The sequence below is a fragment of the Hemitrygon akajei genome, chromosome 22 (genome assembly GCF_048418815.1).
Source record: "Hemitrygon akajei chromosome 22, sHemAka1.3, whole genome shotgun sequence".
Classification (NCBI taxonomy): domain Eukaryota; kingdom Metazoa; phylum Chordata; class Chondrichthyes; order Myliobatiformes; family Dasyatidae; genus Hemitrygon; species Hemitrygon akajei.
In genome coordinates, this window is record NC_133145.1 from 13725814 (window position 1) to 13747363 (window position 21550).

A 21550-nucleotide genomic window follows, 5' to 3' on the forward strand; every position below is an offset into this window, starting at 1 on the left:
AGAATAAATGTATAAAACAGAAGTCTTTCTCTGCAGTTCCAACATTTGTGTTATTGGTAAGTGAGATCATTTGAGGACATGAAGAAAATAAACCAGCCTTTTTTCCCTCTGCAGAGCCCCAGAAGCTTGGTAATCAATGGCTGGAGACTCATGGATGATCCCAGAGTGTTGGTGATTCCCTTGTTGAAGCAATGCAGGAGGTCCCACCGCCTGGTGGATGAGGCTGTTTATCCCAGAAACCATCATGGTATAGTTCCAGAAAGAATTAATATCCAAGGCATAGAATGATATCAGTTCAAGTTGCAAGTTGTCTGCTTAGATGCAAGGAATCTTAATAAGAGTTAATATTTCTTACTCTTTTCCAAACCAAATTCATATGCTTTCACTCATCTCTTCTTCTTCCTCATGCTTATCCTTTCTCTGCAGAGCTGTCTCATTCCTGATCCCTTTCATGTGGTCAAACCAATGATGCTCTCTATTTCTCTCTTTCTCTGCTCTCTCTTTCTGTGATGTAGAAGAAAATCACCGGCAAATTGCACATACAGCATTTAAAAAATTAGTTCATTTTCTGTACCATTAACGAGGTCGACATTTATTGTCCATCCCAATCGCACTTGATAAGGCAGGTGTGAGTCATCTTCTTGAATGGCTAAGTTCCAGGATTTACACCTAGTGACAATGACTCACTGAAGAGATGTGAATGAAACTGAACGTTGATTGACATCAACAGACATCTTTACTTTTGACCATTTGGTAGAAGAGAAGGCCAGGGATGAATCTATTACACTATTTCAAATCATGCCATTTCACCATTTCACCAACAAATGCATAAAGAGGTCAAAATTCATGTGAATAGACTGAAAATTTGAGTATCAGACAATCATATCATAGCTACCAATCACAAACGCAAACAGTCCCAATTCAGCTTAACCAAATGAACATAATATTAATATATGATACCATTCTCATAAATATACAAGAATTGTAGCTTAGCTAACATACAGCTGAACATGTTCCCTCTATCCTGCAAAAGCACATAATTTATAATTTAATTACTTGTGCTATGTATAAAAGTTTAACCACTTTAAGATGGCCCTGGTGAAGTGCAGCGACAACTTGCTGGTAGCGAACAAATTACTCTATTAATCACACTTTTTCTCAGATACGATCATTGCAATCAATAGCCTGTAACTTCCCTTTTCAAGGTGAGCTTTAGAATCGCCTGGCATTTTTCAGGTGTGAACTAAAATCTTGAAGGCGAAGAATAGTGCAGCATAGCACATAGGGGTGAATAGAGGCAGAGGTGTCTGGGCCCAAGAACAGGGAATGAGTTAATGTTTGGTCATTGCTGGACCAGACTTGGAGGTGTTTCTATGCAGCAGAACCGAGGCAAGCGGAGGTGAGGCAGAGTCAAGGCTAGGGTTTGAGAGTAAGGAAAGAGCCAAGGTTTGATCGATTTAAGTGCCGGACCAAATTGAAAAGGTAAGGGATGAGCGAATTGAGGCAGCGGGGCTGGGGTCTGAGATCATATTGAAGCAGCAGGGCCCAGATCCAAGAGCAAGGAACAACCCGAGGTTTGGACGATTTACGTACCGAATCAAATTGTAAAGGTCAGGGCATCAGGACCAGAGGCAAGTGACAGGCTGGTTCAGTTTGCTGTTCTGCAAGGTTTATTCATCTCTGCTCTGAACTGAGGCTGTGGTATGTGACTAGTGGGCTCCTGAATCAGCTGCAATGATGACTGGCTTCATAGTTGCAGACTTACTTTTGTAAACTTTAGTTCTGAATGTTATTGGCTTACTTTTATTGTTTGCACAATTAGTTTTTTTTATCTACATTTGGTGTTTAACAGTCCTGTTTTAAAATGAATTTCTTTGTTTTGTGGCTGTCTGTAAGGAGACAAATCTCAAAGTTGTAAAGAGTAGGCACACTTTGAAAATAAATGTACTTTGACCTTTGAACTTTGAAAAGTCATCTACTTCTCAGAAAGTAATTTTAAAAATTCTTATGTAATACTGTAAATCCATGCAATTAAACCTGGTTTAGCTTGGGAATGACTTAGAACATCTCATCACTGTAGCATATCTGGTGTTAACAAAGTTCAGTTTATGCTCTGCATTGCTGTTATTTTGCTCTATCATTATTTATCATGTGCATCTTGACAATTTCTTCAACAGTGAAGGTCACAGTCAAGAATGCGTGATTAATTGCATTTCTGAAATGCCGCTACAGACTGGCGGCATCAGGGGATAAATCAGAGGGGAACGGCTTAAAGGCAGTGGATGCATCTGAATGTGAGTTAAGTAGGTCTCTGAAATGCCCAGTTTTTTATGGTTTAGAACAAAGACTGTCTAGAACAAAGGAATCAGACTGTGTGAATCTTGACACTTACATGGTTATTCAACATGACTCAGAGACATACACCGCAGACATATACAGGCCCTTTAACCCAATTACGAGGATGCAGATGCTGGAAATTCAAGCAACACACACAAAATGCTGGTGGAATGCAGCAGGCCAGGCAGCATCTATAGGAAGAAGTACAGTCGATGTTTCGGGCCGACACCCTTCGTCTTGACACACTCCACAATGCACTGCTGCAATGCCTTCTCAGCCATTGAACCCCCCGTGGTTTCCTCCGCCTGATCCACTGAAGCAGTCTTCGCATGCTGGCATGAGCAAATTCCTATCTCACCGAGGGTTTCAGACCTAAGCCCTCACCTGGTTTAGCCGGCCTGTCGAAGCCGTTGCCCGGGGTGTGGCCACTGTCGCGTGCAAACAGCTACGAGGAGCCACAGGTAAAAGCTGGGTGTTGGTGGGGACCAATAGATGATGAACCACTCCAAGGAGTGTGACAAGCCCCCCATCTAGAGGTGCTACCCCTCCCATGCACCCCTAAAAGAGGAATAATGAGGTAGAGTTGATGGGTTCATGAACCGTTCAGAAATTTGATATTGGAGGGGAAAACATTGAGTATGGGTCTTTAGGTTTCCTTTACCTCCTCCCCAGTAACGTTAAGAGAAGAGTGCATGTTCCAGATGTTAACGATGAATACTACCTGCTTGAGGTACCACCTCTTAAAGATGTCCTCCATAGTGGGGAGACATGTGCCCATGATGGAGCTTGTTGAGTCTACAATCCTCTGCATTCTCTTGCAATCCTGCACTTTGGAGCCTCCATGCCAGACGATAATACAACCAGTTAGAAATTTGCTAGTCTTTGGTGATGTAAAATTGCAAGTGTTATACCACTCCAAGAAGAGAGGGAGGGAGAAGAAAGGTAATTATAAGCTAGTTAGTCTGACTTCAATGTTGCTGAGCTGTTGGAGTCAATTATTAAACATGTGGTCTCAGGGTACTTGGAGGTACATGATAGGCTGTAGTTAACATGGTTTCCTCAAGGGAAAATATTGCCTGACAAAATTGTTGGAATTCTTTGAAGAAATGACAAGGAGAATAGACAAAGGAGAATCGGTTGATGTTGTGTACTTCAATTTTCAGAAGGCCTTCGACAAGGTGCCACACATGAGAGGGCTTAACAAGCTACAATCCATGGTATTACAGGAAAGATTCTAGCTTGGATAAAGCAGTGGCTGATTGGAAAGAGGTAAAGAATGGGAATAAAGGGAGCCTTTTCTGTCTGGCTGCCTGTGGCTAGTGGTGTTCCACAGGGTTCTGTGTTGGGATCAATTTTTTGTTTTTTGTCAATGATTTGGATGATGCAATTGATAGCTTTGTGGCCAAGATTGCAGACAATATGAAGCTAGGTGTGGGGGCAGGTAGTTTAGGGGAAGTTGACGGGCTACAGAAGGACAGACATTAAGAAAATGGGTAAACAAATGGCAGATGGAATACAATGTCAGTAAGTGTGTGGTCATCCACTTTCGTAAAAAAATGAAAGGGTTGACTATTTTCTAATCGGAGAGAAAACACAAAAAAAAACTGAGATGCAAAGAGACTCAGGAGTCCTTGTGCAGGATTTCTTAAAGGTTAATTTTCAGGTTGAGTCAGTGATGAGGAAGGCAAATGCAATGTTAGCATTCATTTCAAGAGGAGTAGAATATAAACGCAAGGATGTAATGTTGGGACGTTATAAAGCACTGGTAAGGCCTCACTTGGAGAACTGTGAGTAGTTTTGGGCCCCTTATCTGAGAAAGGATGTGCTGAAACTTCAGAGGGTTCAAAGGAGGTTCATGAAAAGGATTCCAGGATTGAATGGCTTGTCATATGAAGAATGTTTGATTGCTTTGGGCCTGTATTGACAGGAATTCAGAAGAATAAGAAGTGACCTCATTGAAACCTATTGAATATTGAAAGGCCTTGATAGAGTGGAAGTGAAGAGGATGTTTCGTATGGTGGGAGATTCCAAGACCAGAGAACACAGCTTCAGAATAGAGGACATCCTTTTAGAATGGAGATTAAGGGGACTTTCTTTAGCCAGAGTGTGGTGAATCTGTGGAATTTGTTACCACAGGCAGCTGTGGAAGCCAAGTCTTTATGTATATTTAAGGCAGAGATTGATAGATCAGGGAATGAAGGGATACGGGGAGAAGGTAGAAGATTGAGGCTGAGAGGAAAATTGGATCAGCCATGATGAAATGGTGAAGCAGACTTGATATATTCCTATATCTTACAGTTTTTTCCCAAATCTCCTCAAACATCAAATAAAGTAGAAATGCTGGTGTGTCCTCTTCATGATTGCATCAATGTGTTGGGTCCAGGATGCTATGAGGTGCTGACGCCTGGGGACTGGAAGCTCTTCAGCATTTCCACCTGAGCCCTTAATGAAGATTTGTGTGTTCTCCCCATTTCCCTTGTTGACATTGATCACTCAACCAGCTGATCTATTTCACTCCTAAACACCTCCTTATCACCATTTGAGATTCTGCCAAAACAGTGGTGTGTTTGGTGAATTTATAGATGATGTTTGAGTTATTCCTAGCCACACACTCATGCATAGAGAGTAGAGCAGTGGGCTATGTATGCATCCTTGAGGTGCTCCTGATCATTAGTAAGGAGACATTATAATCTATCTGTACCAACTGTCATCTAATTTGGTTAATCCCATTGCTCTTAATGCTTTAAGAATGGGTTTATCTTGTTTTCTCTTGCATTTCAGCTCACTAATCCAACAGCTACAGTTTCAAGTCAATGCTGTCGATGTGCATAATTTTTGAAACCAACTTTAGCTTTCAAAGATGAACAAACACTACAATAATCCAAACCCTAGAGTGAAAGAATGTCCCACCAGAGGCACAAATATCCAATTAGTTTTGTGGCAATGGGTAATGAACCTTAACGATTAGCTTTATTTGTCACATGCACATGGAAACATACAATAAATTAACCATTGCAAAAAGAACCCTATAATAGTCATTGCTTATGACTTCTTAGCAAAGGTCTTGCTGCTACAAGATGTTGCAGTTGAATTAGGTCAGTCATTCCATCAACTCTACTCTACCATTTGATCATGATTAATTTATTTTCCCTCTCAACTCCATTCTCCAGCCTTTTCTCCATAGCCTTTGATATCCTTACTAATGAAGACCTTGTGCTCCTCTGCCTTTCATTGATAGGAATGCAGAAATTTCTCAGCCCATCAACTTAATTCATGTCCTATCGGTCAGCTTAAACCTCCAGTATTTCTTCAGCGGTTTGAACAGGGCAAGACTGCGCAAGCGCGTGAAAGTCGGCCCGTGAGGCAGTGGGAGAATTTAAAAAGCGAGCATATTAACGGGTGACGGAGTAGAGGGAGACAGAGTAGGAAGGCTTTGGCATTAGAGGCTGAGGACGAGCTTCTTTTAATTAATTAAAATTTAATTAATTAATTAATTTAATTACCTTAGGAGTAGGTAATGGAGGCAGCAGCTAGGGCAGTTGAGTGCTCCATTTGCAGCTTGTGGGAAGTCAGGGTGAGCACAATTGTCCCTGATGACTACACCTGTAAAAGGTGCTTCCAGCTGTAGCTCCTGACAAACCGTGTTAGGGAACTGGAGCTGAAGCTGGATGAACTTCGGATCATTCCGGATGCAGAGGCAGAAATAGACAGGAGTTTCAGGGAGATAGTCACACCTAGGAGTCAGGAGACAGGTAGTTGGGTGAGTGTCAGGAGAGGGAAGGGAAATAGACAGGAAGAGCAGAGCACCCCTGTGGCCATTCCCATCAACAATAAGTATACCGTTTTGGATACTGTTGGTGGGGACGACCTACCAGGGACAAGTTGCAGTGGTTGCATCCCTGGCACCGAGACTGGATCCTCAGCTCAGAAGGGAAGGAAGGAAAAGATGAGAGCAGTAGTGATAGGGGATTCAATAGTTAGGGGGACAGATAGGAGGTTCTGTGGAAGAGATCGAGATTCCCAGATGGTCTGTTGCCTTCCCTGGTGCGATATCTCGGATCGAGTTCTCAGTATTCTCAAGAGGGAGGGTGAGCAGCCAGATGTCATGGTCCATGTAGGGACCAATGATGTGGGTAGGAAGAGTGAGGAGGTCCTGAAAGGTGAGTTTAGGGAGTTAGGTGCTAAGTTAAATGGCAGGACCTCCAGGATAGCAATCTCAGGATTGCTACCAGTGTCACGTGCAGGTGGGTTTAGAAATAGTAAGATAGTGCAGATCAACACGTGGCTGAAGACATGGTGCAGGAGGGAGGGCTTCAGATTTATAGATAATTGGGCAGTTTTCCAGGGAAGGTGGGACCTGTTCCGGTGGGATGGTTTACATCTGAATTGGAGGGGGACAAATATTTTTGCAGGTAGGTTTGCTAGAGAGGCTGCAGTGAATTTAAACTAGATACGGGGGGGGGGGGGCAGGGGAACCAGGGTGTAGGAACAGATGTATGGGAGAAGGAAGAAAAAGAAGATAGTAAATTTGTTTGCACCGTTAGCGATAAATAGAGAGTAAGAGGTGGAGAATTTCTTAAGTGCATTTATTTTAATGCTAGGAGCATTGTAAGAAAGATGGATGAGCTTAGAGCATAGATTGATACCTGGAAATATGATGTTGTAGCTATTAGTGAAACATGGTTCCAGGAGGGGTGTGATTGGCAACTAAATATTCCTGGATTTTGTTACTCCAGGTGTGATAGAATTGGAGGGACAAGAGGGGGAGGTGTTGCATTGCTTATCAGAGAAAATATTACAGTGGTGCTCTGGCAGGATAGATTAGAGGACTCATCTAGGGAGACTATTTGGGTGGAACTGAGGAATGGGAAAGGTGTAGTGACACTTATAAGGGTGTATTATAGATCACCTAATGGGGAGCAAGAATTGGAGGAGCAAATTTGTATAGAGATAGCAGATATTTGTAGTAAGCACAGGGTTGTGATTGTGGGAGATTTAATTTTCCACACATAGACTGGGAAGTCCATACTGTAAAAGGGCTATATGGTTTGGAGCTTGTGATATGTGTGCAGGATAGTTTTTTGCAGCATTACTTAGAGGTACCAACTATGGAAGGGGCAGTGTTTGATCTCTTGTTAGAGAATGAGGTAGGTCAGGTGACGGAGGTATGTGTTGGGGAGCACTTTGGGTCCAGTGATCATAATGCCATTAGTTTCAATATAATTATGGAGAAGGATAGGACTGGACCCAGGGTTGAGATTTTTAATTGGAGAAAGGCTAAGTGTGAGGAGATGCAAAAGGATTTATAAGGAGTGGATTGGGACAATTTATTTTATGGGAAGGATGTAATAGAGAAATGGAGGTAATTTAAAAGTGAAGTTTTGAGGGTACAGAATCTTTATGTTCCTGTTAGGTTGAAAGGAAAGGTTAAAAGTTTGAGAGATCCATGGTTTTCAAGGGATACTGGAAACTTGGATCAGAAAAAGAGAGATACCTACAATAAATATAGGCAGCAAGGAGTAAATGAGGTGCTTGAGGAATATAAAGAATGTAAAAAGAATCTTAAGAAAGAAATTAGAAAAGCTAAAATAAGATATGAGGTTGCTTTGGCAAGTAAGGTGAAAATAAATCCAAAGGGTTTCTACAGTTATATTAATGGCAAAATGATAGTGAGGGATAAAATTGGTCCCTTAGAGAATCAGATTGGACAGCTATGTGTGGAGCCAAAAGAGATGGGGGAGATTTTGAACAATTTCTTTTCTTCGGTATTCACTAAGGAACAGGATATTGAATTGTGTAAGGTAAGGGAAACAGGTAGGGAAGTTATAGAAACTATGATGATTAAAGAGGAGAAAGTACTGGCACTTTTAAGGAATATGAAAATGGATAAATCTCTGGGTCCTGACAGGATATTCCCTAGGACCTAGAGGGAAGTTAGTGTAGAAATAGCAGGAGCTCTGACAGAAATATTTCAAATGTCATTAGAAACAGGGATGGTGCTGGAGGATTGACATATTGCTCATGTTGTTCCATTGTTTAAAAAGGGTTCTAAGAGTAAACCTAGCAATTATAGGCCTGTCAGTTTGACGTCAGTGGTGGGTAAATTAATGGAAAGTATTCTTAGAGATGGTATATATAATTATCTGTATAGACAGGCTCTGATTAGGAACAGTCAACATGGATTTGTGCATGGAAGGTCATGTTTGACAAATCTTATTGAATTTTTTGAAGAGGTTACTAGGAAAGTTGGCAAGTGTAAAGCAGTGGATGTTGTCTATATGGACTTCAGTAAGGCCTTTTGACAAAGTTCCAGGCAGAAGGTTAGTTAGGAAGGTTCAATCGTTAGGTATTAATATTGAAGTAGTAAAATGGATTCAACAGTGGCTGGATGGGAGATGCCAGAGAGTAGTGGTGGATAACTGTTTGTCAGGTTGGAGGCCGGTGACTAGTGGTGTGCCTCAGGGATCTATACTGGGTCCAATGTTGTTTGTCATATACATTAATGATCTGGATGATGGGGTGGTAAATTGGATTAGTAAGTATGCAGATGATACTAAGATAGATGGCGTTGTGGATAATGAAGTAGGTTTTCAAAGCTTGCAGAGAGATTTAGGCCAGTTAGAAGAGTGGGTTGAAAGATGGCAGATGGAGTTTAATGCTGAAAAGTGTGAGGTGGTACATTTTGGTAGAACTAATCAAAATAGGACATACATGGTAAATGGTAGGGCATTGAAGAATGCAATAGAACAGAGTGATCTAGGAATAATGGAGCATAGTTCCCTGAAGGTGGAATCTCATGTGGATAGGGTGGTGAAGAAAGCTTTTAGTATGCTGGCCTTTATAAATCAGAGCATTGAGTATAGGAGTTGGGATGTAATGTTAAAATTGTACAAGGCATTGGTAAGACCGAATTTGGAGTATTGTGTACAGTTCTGGTCACCGAATTATAGGAAAGATGTCAACAAAATAGAGTACAGAGAAGATTTACTAGAACGTTAGCTGGTTTTCGGTACCTAAGTTACAGAGAAAGGTTGAACAAGTTAGGTCTTTATTCTTTGGAGCATAAAAGCTTGAGGGGGAACGATAGAGGTATTCAAAATTATGAGGGGGATAGATAGAGGTAACACGAGGGGGAACTTCTTCACTCAGAGAGTGGTAGCTGTGTGGAACGAGCTTCCAGTAGAAGTGGTAGAGGCAGGTTCAATATTGTCATTTAAAGTATAATTGGATAGGTATATGGACAGGAAAGGAATGGAGGGTTATGGGCTGAGTGCAGGTCGGTGGGACTAGGTGAAAGTAAGTGTTCGGCATGGACTAGAAGGGCTGAGATGGCCTATTTCCATGTTGTAATCGTTATATCATTATACGGTTATAAGAACAGAACCAGTAAAACTTTAATCTAGTAAGAGCTCCAGCAGATAAAGAGTGTGAAAAGGAAGGAAAACAACTTGCTCTTAAATAGTACTTTTCAGTATAGAAATGTATCAAAAATCCTTCAAGTAAACATTCTAGTTCACATGAAGATATTCCAGAAAGATAAAATGGATCCCATTGCATGTCTTTGAAAGACTTGTCTATTTTCCTTGTTTTGCCCCTGTAACACTCAGATTTTCTATCCCAAGTATATGTCCAATTGTTGTTTGAAAGTTAAACCACGTGCATGTTTCCACACAGTTCCAGCAACGCACTTCCAGATCGAAGCAGTTCACAGCATGAAAGCACACTTCTCACTTGTTCTTTTGCCAATTAGATTAAATTTCATGCAATTAGTGACAGCTGTTTAATGCAACAGTGATGCAGAACATCAGGGTAAATGTTAATTTAGATTTATCTCAGGGTAATATGGAGCAGTCTTCCACAGTCAATGGTGAAATGGAAATAAGTGAATGTTTGTTCTCACTGAACACTGTGCAGTTGGATTTCATATTGTGATAAATATTGGAGTCATTAGTAACAATTGAGTGGTTGGAAGACTTCAAAACTTGGAGGCAGAGGATAATCAGTACTCCAGAATTAAACTAATGTTTTGGACTGAGAAAGTCTATTCCTCAACTGATCTTTTTTTGCAATTGATGTGTGAAGTAGATTGATCATCAAAGATGAAACAGTGTCCAAGAAAGGATATATTGGGCAGGGAAATGGCAAGGGACTGTGAGCTCTCAGATGGGTTAAATAAATTCCTTTGGCTGTAAACAATTTTCAGATTCAGAACAATTCATTTCAAAGTTCAAAGTTTTTAAAAAATCAAAGTACATAGGGTACATCACCCTATACTGCCCTAAGATGCATTTTCTAATGGGCATTCACAGAACAAAATAAAATAGAATCAGTTAAAATCTACACACAAAGACTAACAAAAGATGAACTGCAAATATAACAGAAAATTAATGATAGTATTAAATAAGGAATAAATAATGTTGAGAACATGAGTTGCAGAGTCTTTAAAAGTGAGTCGTAGGTTGTGGAATCAGTTCAGTATTGAGGTGAGTGAAGTTATCAGTGCTCGTTCAGGAGCCTGTTGGTTGAAGGGTTGAACCTGATTCAGGACCCAAAGCTCTTGTACCTCCTTTCTATAGCAGCAGTGAGAAGAGAGCATGGCCTGGATGGTGGGGGTTCTTTGTGATGGATGATGCTTTCTTTTGACAGTGCTCCTTGTAGATACACTCAACAGTGGAGAAGATTTTCCTGTGATGGATGCAGTTGTATCCACTACATTTTGTTTGTAGATATTTCTGTTTTTGGGCATTAGTGCTTCCATACCAGGCTGTGATATGTGCCACTGAGCTTCTATAGATATCAAAATTTTAGTTGACATGTTGAATCTGCACGAACTGCTAAGAAAATAGAGGTGCTGCCGTGTCTTCTTTGTAATAGTATTTATATAGACAATAAGACCATAAGACATAGGAGCAGAATTAGGTCTGCTAATTAGAGCAGAATTTCCTCTTGTCTTAGACTCTCCCACCATGGGAAACATCCTTTCCACATCTACTCTGTCTAGGCCTTTCAACCTCATCCTTTAAATTCCAGTGAATACAGACTCAGAGCCATCAAATGTTCCTCGTATGATAACCCTTTCATTCCTGGAATCATCCTTGTGAACCTCCTCTGGACCCTCTCTAATGCCTGCACATCTTTTCTAAGATGAGGGGCACAAAACTATTGACGACACTCAAGGTGATACCTCACCAGTGCTTATAAAACCTCAGCATCACATCCTTGCTCTTGATGTTATACGCTGACCCTAGGGCAGATGCTCTGAAATGATAATGCCGAGGAATTCAAAGTTACTGACCCTCTCAAACTTCAATCTCTTAATAAGGACTGGCTCATTGTTTCCACCTCCTGCCATCAATAATCATCTTTGGTTTTGCTGACTTTAAGTGAGAGGTTGTTGCTGTGGTACTATTGCACCATATTTTCAATCTCCCTCCTAAATACTGATTTGTCATGACCTTTGATTCAGCCAAGAACAGTGGTGCTGTCAGCAAACTTAAATTTGGCATTGGAGCTGTACTCAGCCTCACAGCCATAAGTGTAAAGTGAGTAGAGCAGGGGGTTAAGCACACAGATTTGTAGTGTACCTATGCTGATGGTGATTGTGGAGACATTGTTGCAAATCTGAACTGACTAGGATCTGCAAATTAGGAAATTGAGGATCCAGTTGCATAAAGAAGTATTGATGTCCAGAGCTGGAGCTTATTGATTAGTCTTGAAGCAATAATTGTTTTGAATGCAGAGCTCTCGTCAAGAGCACCCTGATGTAGGCATCTTCACCATCCAGATGTTGCAGGGCTGAATGAAGAACCAATAAAATGGCATCTACTGTTAACCTGCTGTGGGATCTTTGGCCAAGTGGAGATGTGAAGGATATGTGCTACAAAGATATCTAGGGCGGAGAGCATGGATTAAAGGGTTCACTAGGACAATTACAATTATCATTAAGAATGGTTTTTGGGGATGAACATCACTGAGGAACTCTTTCTTTGTCAACATGATAATAGGTGATTACACTGCCTAGGGGGTTTAAGGAGAGCTAATCGGTCCCAAAAATTGCTGGTCAACTTTTATTGACGTGTGATGGGAGAGCATACTGATAAATAGAATGACAGTGAGATATGTAACTGCAGTAAGACAGATAGAAAGCACTCCAACGGGTGATTAATAGAGCACAGCACAGCACTGCAACTCAACTAACAGATAGATCTGGATCCAACCTGCAACTCACAATGCCTGTGGCACATTTGCAACATCATTAAAGATCCATGCCAGCCTGGACACTGTTCAATCGCTTGCCATCTAGTAGGAGATGGAGAAGCACCAAGACAGCAAGACTGAAAAGTAGTTTCTTCCCAAGGGCTGTTGTTCAGCTGAATAATGCTACACCCTAGCCTGCCAATAGTTTGAGTGTTATGGACTATCAAAGTCACTTGTTGCATGTAAGTATCAGAATTTTTAATTTTTTTAATCAAGCTGTACTGCATTGCATTTGCAATATCCATTTTGCACAGACTGGAATAGCAGCACAATCTTATTGTCTTGAACAATGACAAAGTTCTATTCTAATAGTTCATCCTAAACTGTTAGGACTAATTATCAAATCAAGCAACTAAACTCCCAAACTGGGCACTGAGCAAAGTATTGAATTAACAGGCAGATGGAAGGAACAAAGTTAGCAATTTGCATCAATAGCCTTTTATCAATTTGGAACAATCACCCAATTTCTCTTTCCACATACGTTACCTGATCTACTTAGTAGAGCTGCACATTCCTGCTTTTATTTCGGAATTCCTGCATCTGCACCATTGGATTAGCGAACCATTTTATTGATCAGTAAAAATTTCCCATGTGACATACAGCACATTAAACTCACTGGTGGTACTTGGAAAAAAATCAGTAATTCTGAAGAACTTACCAAAAAATGTTATGATCCATAGATTGCTATTTTTAATTTGCTTTTCTGTTTCATACACTGAGTTGTGAGTGCATTCATTAAGGTGAATGGACAATAATGCAAACTTTTCATCTCAATCAAACTAGAGTTTATTGTCATAAGCAAAAGTTCACTAAAAACCTATTTGCAACAGCATCACAGGCTGAACATCATATAGTAGAATACACAAGAAAAACATTAGTATACTGTATTATATTAAAAAATTGGATAGGTATATGGACAGGAAAGGAATGGAGGGTTATGGGCTGAGTGCAGGTCGATGGGACTAGGTGAGAGTAAGCGTTTGGCACAGACTAGAAGGGCTGAGATGGCCTGTTTCCGTGCTGTAATTGTTATATGGTTATATGCAAATTTTAATTAAAACATAATCAGAACAAAAAAGTCCACTCTGATCACTTTAGTGCAAAGGGATCAGAATGGTCATACTGTTGCTAAACTCTAGTGATTAGGGTTGTTCAATAGTTCCATTTAATAGAACATAGAAAACTACAGCACATTACCGGCACTTCAGCCCACAATGTTGTGCCGACCATGCAACTTACTCTAGAAGCTGCCTAGAATTTCCCTAGTGCATAGCCCTCTATTTTTCTAAACTCTATGTACCTATCTAAGAGGCTCTTAAAAGACCCCATTATATCCACTTCCACCACTGCCACTGACAGTGCATTCCATGCACCCACCACTGTCTGAGTGAAAAATGTACCCTTGACATACCCTCAGTACCTATTTCTAAGCACCTTAAAACTATGCCCCCTTGTGTTAGCCATTTCAGCCCTGGGAAAAAGCCTCTGGCTATCGACATGATCATCTTATACACCTCAATCAGATTGCCTCTCATCCTCCATCGCTCCAAGGAGAAAAGGTCAAGTTCACTCAACCTATTCTCATAAGTTATGCCTTCCAATCCAGGCAACATCCTTGTAAATCTCCTCTGCACTTCTCTATAGTATCTACATCCTTCCTGTAGTAAGGTGACCAGAAATGAACACAGTACTCCAAGTGGGGTCTGACCAAGGTCTCATATAGCTGTAACAGTACCTTATGGTTCTTGAACTCAGTCCCATGGTTGATGAATGCCAACACACCATATGCCTTCTTAACAATGCTGTAAACCTGTGCAGCAGCTTTGAGTTTCCTATGGATATGGACCCCAAAATCTCTCAGATCCTCCACACTGCCAAGAGTCTTACCATTAAAATTACATTCTGTCTTCAAATTTGACCTATAAAAATGAACCACTTCACACTTATCTGTGTTGAACTCCATCTGCCACTTCTCTACCCGGTTCTACATCCTATCAATGTCCCGCTGTAACCTCTGACAATCCTCCAGATTATCCGCAACACCCCCTAACCTTTGTGTCATCTGCGAATTTACTAACCCACCCTTCTACTTCTTCATCCAGATCATTTATATTTTTAAAAAATCACACAAAGAAGAGGTGTTCCAGAACAGATCCCTGTGAAACACCACTGGTCACTGATCTCAGGTAGAATATGAACTATCTACAACCACCCATTGCCTTCTGGATCCACAAAGAAAGGTCTTCTTGGATTCCATGCCTCCTTACTTTCTGAAGGAGTCTTGCATGGAGAACTGTATCAAATGCCTTACATATACATATATGTATATAATATATATATATATATATAATATATATAATATATATAATCCATATACACCACATCCACTGCTCTACCTTCAATGTATTTTGTTACTTCATCAAAGAACTCAATCAAACTCGTAAGGCACGGCCTGCCCTTGATAAAGACATGCTGACTATCCCTAATCAGATTATATTTCTCCAAGTGCTCACTAATCCTGCCTCTCAGGATATTCTCCAACAACTTGCTCACTGCTGAAGTCAGACTCACTGATCTATAATTTCCTGGGTTCTGGCTACTCCCTTTCTTGAACAAGGGTACAACATTTGTAATCCTGCAATATTCCAGCACTTCTCCTGTCCCTATTGATAATGCAAAGATCATCACAAGTGGTGTCAGCAATCTCCATACTCGCTTCCCACAGTAGCCTGGGCTATATCTCATCTGGTCCCAGTGACTTATCTAACTTAATGCTCTTCAAAAGCTCCACAACATCCTCCTTCTTAATGTCTGTATGCTCAAGCATTTCAGTCCACTTGTCATCCCCACAATTGCCAAGGTCTTTTTCCCTGGTGAATACTGAAGCAAAGTATTCAATAAGTACCTTTTCTACCTCCTCCAGCTCCATGCACATGTTTCTACTATTGCTCCTGATTCATCCTATTCTCACACAACTCATTCTCTTGCTCTTCAAATACTTGTTGAATGACTTAGGGTTTTCCTTAATCCTGCCCACCAAGGCCTTCTCATGGCCACTTCTAGCTCTTCTAATTCCATTCTTAAGCTCCTTCCTAGCAACCTTGTAATTTTCTAGAGCTCTAACTGTACCTAGTTTCTTAAACCTTTTGTAAGCTTTTCCTTTCTTCTTTAACCCTACCATCATTTCCCTGCCTCAATGGAACATACCTGTGCAGAACTCCATGCAAATGTTCCCTGAACATTTGCCACATTTCTGCCATACATTTCCCTGAGAACATCTGCTCCCAGTTTATGCTCCCATTCTTGCCTAATAGCATCATATTTCCCCCTACCGCAATTAAATGTTTTCTCAAATTGTCTGCTCCTATCCCTCTCCAATGCTATGGTGAAGGAATTAGAGTTGTGATCACTACCTCCAAAATGCTCTCCCACCAAGAGATCTGACATCTGACCAGGTTCATTTCCCAATACCAGATCAAATACAGCCTCTCCTCTAGTTGGCTTATCTACATATTGTCAGGAAACCTTCCTCAACACACCTAACAAACCCCTTCCCATCTAAACCCCTAAGGAGATACCAATCAATATTAGGAAAGTTAAAATCTCCCATCACTACAACCCTATTATTATTGCTCCATTCCAGAATCTGCTCCTCAATATCCCTTTTACTATTGGGAGGTCTATAAAAAACACCCAGTAAAGTTATTTCCCCTTTCCTGTTACTGACTTCCATCCACATTGACTCAGTAGGCCATCCCTCCATGACTTCCTCCTTTTCTGCAGCCATGACACTAACCCTAATTAGTAATGCTATGCCCCCACCTCTTTTGCCTCCCTCTGTTCGTTTTGAAACATCTAAAGCCTGGCACACTCAACAGCATTCCTGCTTCTGAGACTTTTAATTCTCTGTATTGGCCACAATATCATTGTTCCATATATTGATCCACGCTCTGTACATCCACCTTGTTTATCCAACAGAACCCCATCTACCCCAAAAAGGAAAAAGAAACATTAAAGATAGAAATTAAGCCATTTCCACAGATGAGCTTGGAGCCATTATTAAGCACCATTGTAGCTCTGCCCTTCTTCATTCCAGTGTGCCCATTTGTTGAAGAATTGAATGGTTGAAGGGAAGTAGCTGTTTTTGAACGAAGTATTGTGATACACCTGGCTTCCGTACCTCCTGCTCAATGGCAGCTGCAAGAAGATGGCACAGTCTGGATGATGTGGATCTTTGATGATAAATGATTCCTTCTTCTGGAGACACCTCCTATAGATATTCATGTAGATAGCAATGACCTTTTGGATACACACTATTTTTAGGTTTAGTTGGAAAATCCTTGTAGAAAATATAGCATTTAAAATATGTTAGCTGCTTCAAGTAGTTAGCAAATTTAATTCCAAGTTTCTCAAGCTTTTAAGAAACCATAGCAAGAACACCATGGCATTCAATGGGAGTTGAACAGCTGAAACCAAACCTGAAAGGGTGGCAGTGGCTAGTACATCCCTAGATCCATAAAAGATGATCAGAAAAGATTGGAGAGCTGTCAGAGGTAAGCGTTTTTTAAAATATAAACAAAGAGGTGGATGCTAGGTATTCTCTGCTCCTGTCAAAGCCTTCTCCATGGCTTGTCTCTCAGGAGTGGGTAAGGCATTGAGCCTTCCCTGGGGAGGACAAGTACCTGGTAGCAAGTCAATAGTTCAATTGTAGTCTCTATATGGAGAAAACACTGTGGCTATTTTCTTGCTAGGTACCTTCAGAAAGTCTGAATATTCTGGAGGCACCCTAGACAACTTGATTGTCTTAGTTCACTTCTGCAGATTCAGATGATCAACAACTTGACATAATTCACAGCTGGCATCTAGAAACTTGTGCTGACCTCTTAGAAACATGGCTAGCAACTTGCAAATGTGGGCTTGGGTTAGTCTCTTGAAACCTTTAGAAAGACAGTTGCTCTGGAAAAGAGTTGACCACACCTAAACGGAGCTAGAAGACCAATTACTACATGGATTATAGAAAAGGAACCGTGCGTAATGAAGGATTAGGGAAATATCTGGAGAGTGAATAAGGTGGAATTGAAATGTCTCCTCATGCATACCAATCATTAACTTGAGAGGAGTGGAAAAGTAAAAAAATTGTCCAGGTCCCAATAGGATCCAGTCCAGGCCCATAGCAGTGAGATGGCTGGTCAAGACATAATTTAGGATCTTGGATCCTCTAGGCCAGTCCAAGAACTAAAAAATTCTCTGCCAAACCAGAGTCTACCAATGCCGAAAGGGAATGTTAATATTTTGCCCAAGACAATAGGGAAGACAACAGAGTGATGGGAGTGTGGAATGAGCTGCCAGATGAAGTGGTGAATGCAGGCTCACTTTTGACATTTAAGGAAAACTTGGAAAGGTATATGGATGAGAGGGGTTTGGAAGGATATGGCGCAGGTCCAGGTCAGAGGGACTAGGCAGAAAAATGGTTCGGCACAGCCAAGAAGGGCCAAAAGGCCTGTTTCTGTGCTGTAATGTTCTATGGTTCTATGGTTCTATTGAAAGTAACACCTCTCTGGGTTTTGGTGAACCAGGAGGGAAACTAAAGACTGTCAAAGTTCTCCCCTCACTGGACGATTTTGGGGTTTCCTAACAACTGGGACAAGAGACTCAAAAATGGCCAGCCTTACTGCAGCATAATCAGCTCCTTTGCTTCACATGTCTCTTTTGTTATGCTGGGGAGAGCCAGGTTCTTCCCAGTTGCATGGGCTCCTCCTGAGAAGTCTGTGAGTATCTGGGTTGAGTTTCGGATTGTGGAACTGGAGAAGGCAATGGGTGATTTTTGAGAACTGACTCTCTGGGCAAATGGCATGCTTTTCCCTCCTTCTATTGGACATGAGATTATAACTTCTTATTTCCAGGAGTTTATGGGCTCCTCCAAATCCTCTACCAGGTCCCTAGTCATGACAACATCCTTAAGTAGGTCAGTTAATCCCCCGTTGAAACAGAACAAACAAAGTTCCACTCTTTCTCTGCTACTAAGTTCCAGAACTCAATTGATTAATCAACAATGGAGGAGTGTGCTGGCTGCCTCTGGACCCCTGACAGGGTGAAGAATATCCTTCTCATAATTCTTAAAAATAAATTGATATTAAAGCACATGAGAGAGTTCTTCTATGAAGCCATAAACCTTGAAAAGGCCCTGCCCTAAAGGAGGGAAATTATGTAAGCCATCTTACTCCTGTCCAAGGGGAACAGCAGGTTGTTAACAAATCCATGAGAACATTGATTAAGAAATTGCAGCAAGATTCAGCTCTGTGGCCGACAGGTTAATTAATTCTTCATGGTAGTTCTGAGCAAATGTAGCAGGACACTCAGGCAAATGCTCAGAGTCCATCCCCGAAGAACGTAAACCTTGTCTACCAGTTTCAGAGCCTTTCTGCAATGATGCTAACATTTCCTGGAGTAAATGTTTATGCTGTTCAACTGCCTCTCCTTGGCAGGCCAATGCCCTATGTAATTGATAAACTTTACTGGGTCTATGATGGCTGAATCCTGCTGAAACGAGACCTACAGGCAAATGAACCCAGGGTGCAGAGTAAACTCGAAGGTAGAGAGTAACAATGAAGATTTATTCAAAGAGCATAACAGAGGAGTAGCAAATGACTCAGAGTGTACTTACTTGAGAGGGTTAGAGTACACAGAATGGCAACTCACTCAGAAGCCAAATTCAGGCATAACAAACCTAATAAATGCTAGTCATGTTAAACTTAGCACGTGAACCCTGTGCATATCAAAATCGAAACTCAACAAACTAAAATCCGGATGCATGAGGAACTTGCATTCAAAAAAAAAAGCTGCAAGAAAAACACATGGGAAACCTGATGACTAAACTAGTAACTTAAGTTACAGTTAAAACAAATCAAAGTTGAGGTGTGTTGGAGCACCGAAGCCTGAAGCTCACCACTCTACTCCACAGAGTTCATGAATATAAGGGTGTCAAAGGTTATGGGGAGAAAGCAATTAAATAGTTGAGTGGGAAAGTAAATGATGCTCAGATTTAATGGACTAAATGGCCAAATTCTGGTCCTATATCTTTTGGTCTTATGGTGGTCTTGTAGTATAACATCAGACAGGTGAAAGGGACCCTGGCAGTCACACAAACCCACAATGTGGCTCTCCAGAATAATCGGGACAATGGATCTTTGCTTTTTTTTTATACCACCACCCCATTGCACTTCCCTACCTATGAGTATTATTGATCAGGAAGGGTGGTAATCATCCACAATGGGCATTGTCATGCTATTGCTCCACAGGCCTGTGGTACTGCTGAGCATAACCTGGTGCTTCTTGCACCTATCAGTGTAGACTTCCTGCTGTTGTTCCTGCTCCCACTACCTGGTGTCCAATTCACTTTATAATACCTCAAAGAAACCCATCCATCCATGATAGCAACTCTGCCACAGAGTGGGTACTCAGGCTGGTGGAGGCCCCTCTGAGTGAGGTAGAGTCTCAATCTTACTGCAGCCTCCACACAGTATGGGTGAAAACTCCATGAGAGATATCCTCCACACAGTGTGGGTGAAAACCCCAAGGGGGATAATAAATTAATGAACATTCTCACTCACTGTTGATATCCTCTCTGGAGACGTGAGTCAATGTACATAGTTTGACAGAACTCAACTGCCAGCTGGTTGTGAGATGCCCATCTATCTCCAGTGTCCATGCTGCTTTTTATCCTGGTGTCAGTACCTCCAGTTGAACTTTGTCTTTTTGTGTGTTTTCCCCCTAGCCATCTGTCTGCGGTTTTGCATTGCCATGTGCTTTTGTTTGTTTTCATGCCCCATGTGCTCCTGTCCCTGATCCTGCTCTACTCTGACCGCTGTATTACTTAGTAGTACACCTCTCACCTGTTTCTCATTATTACCTGTTTTGCTGTCACTTCTGTCTCATTATACTTCACCTATCATCTGCCTCTTTGTTTACTACTCAGTGTATTTTAGTCCTGTGTTTCCACCTGTTTGTTGCCAGATTGTGCCGGTGAGTTTTCCTGAGCCTTTCCAGCATTGGTACCTGAATTCTGTACGTCCGAATATCAACTCTGCCTGTTTCCCAATTCTGGTTTTTGGATTTCTCTGGAATTTTTGATCTCTGCCTGAACCTTGATGCTGACTTTGTTGCCCCTCTGGATTTGCTACTCAGTAAACATCACAGAGTGCACAGTACTTGGTTTGTGATTGGGTCCCTGCTTCAGTGCCCTAACACCAGGCTGCCAGTTCCTCTGCCTGATAGTTGAATGTCACCTCTGGATCTGTTTCTCATGGCTCATTATAGCTCTCTTCACCTCCAATAAGGGAAAGAAAATCCGACGAGCAACAACAGTGGTGTGTGTTAAATGGATAATATATGATATGATATGATATGATATGATATGTTTTAATCTACAATTTGAGAAGGAGAAGGAAAAATCGGATGTGTCAGTATTGCAGTTGAACAAAAGGAACTATGGAACTATGAGGGAGGAGCTGGCCAAAGTTCAATGGAACAATACCCTAGCAGGGAAGACAGTGGAACAACAATGGCAGGTATTTCTGTGAATAATGCAGAAGGTGCAAGATCAGTTCATTCCAAAGAGGAAGAAAGATCCTAAGGGGAGTAAGGGGTGGCCGTGGCTGACAAGGGAAGTAAAGGACAGTATAAAAATAAAAGAGAAGTATAAAATAGCAAAGATTAGCAGGAAGCCGGAGGACTGGGAAGCTTTTAAAGAGCAACAAAAGTTAACAAAAAAGGCAATACGCAGAGAAAAAATGAGGTATGAAGGTAAACTAGCCAAGAATTTAAAGGAGGATAGTAAAAGCTTCCTTAGGTATGTGAAAAGAAAAAAAATAGTTAAGACCAAAATTGGGCCATTGAAGACAGAAACGGGTGAATTTATTATGGGGAACAAGGAAATGGCAGATGAGTTGAACAGGTA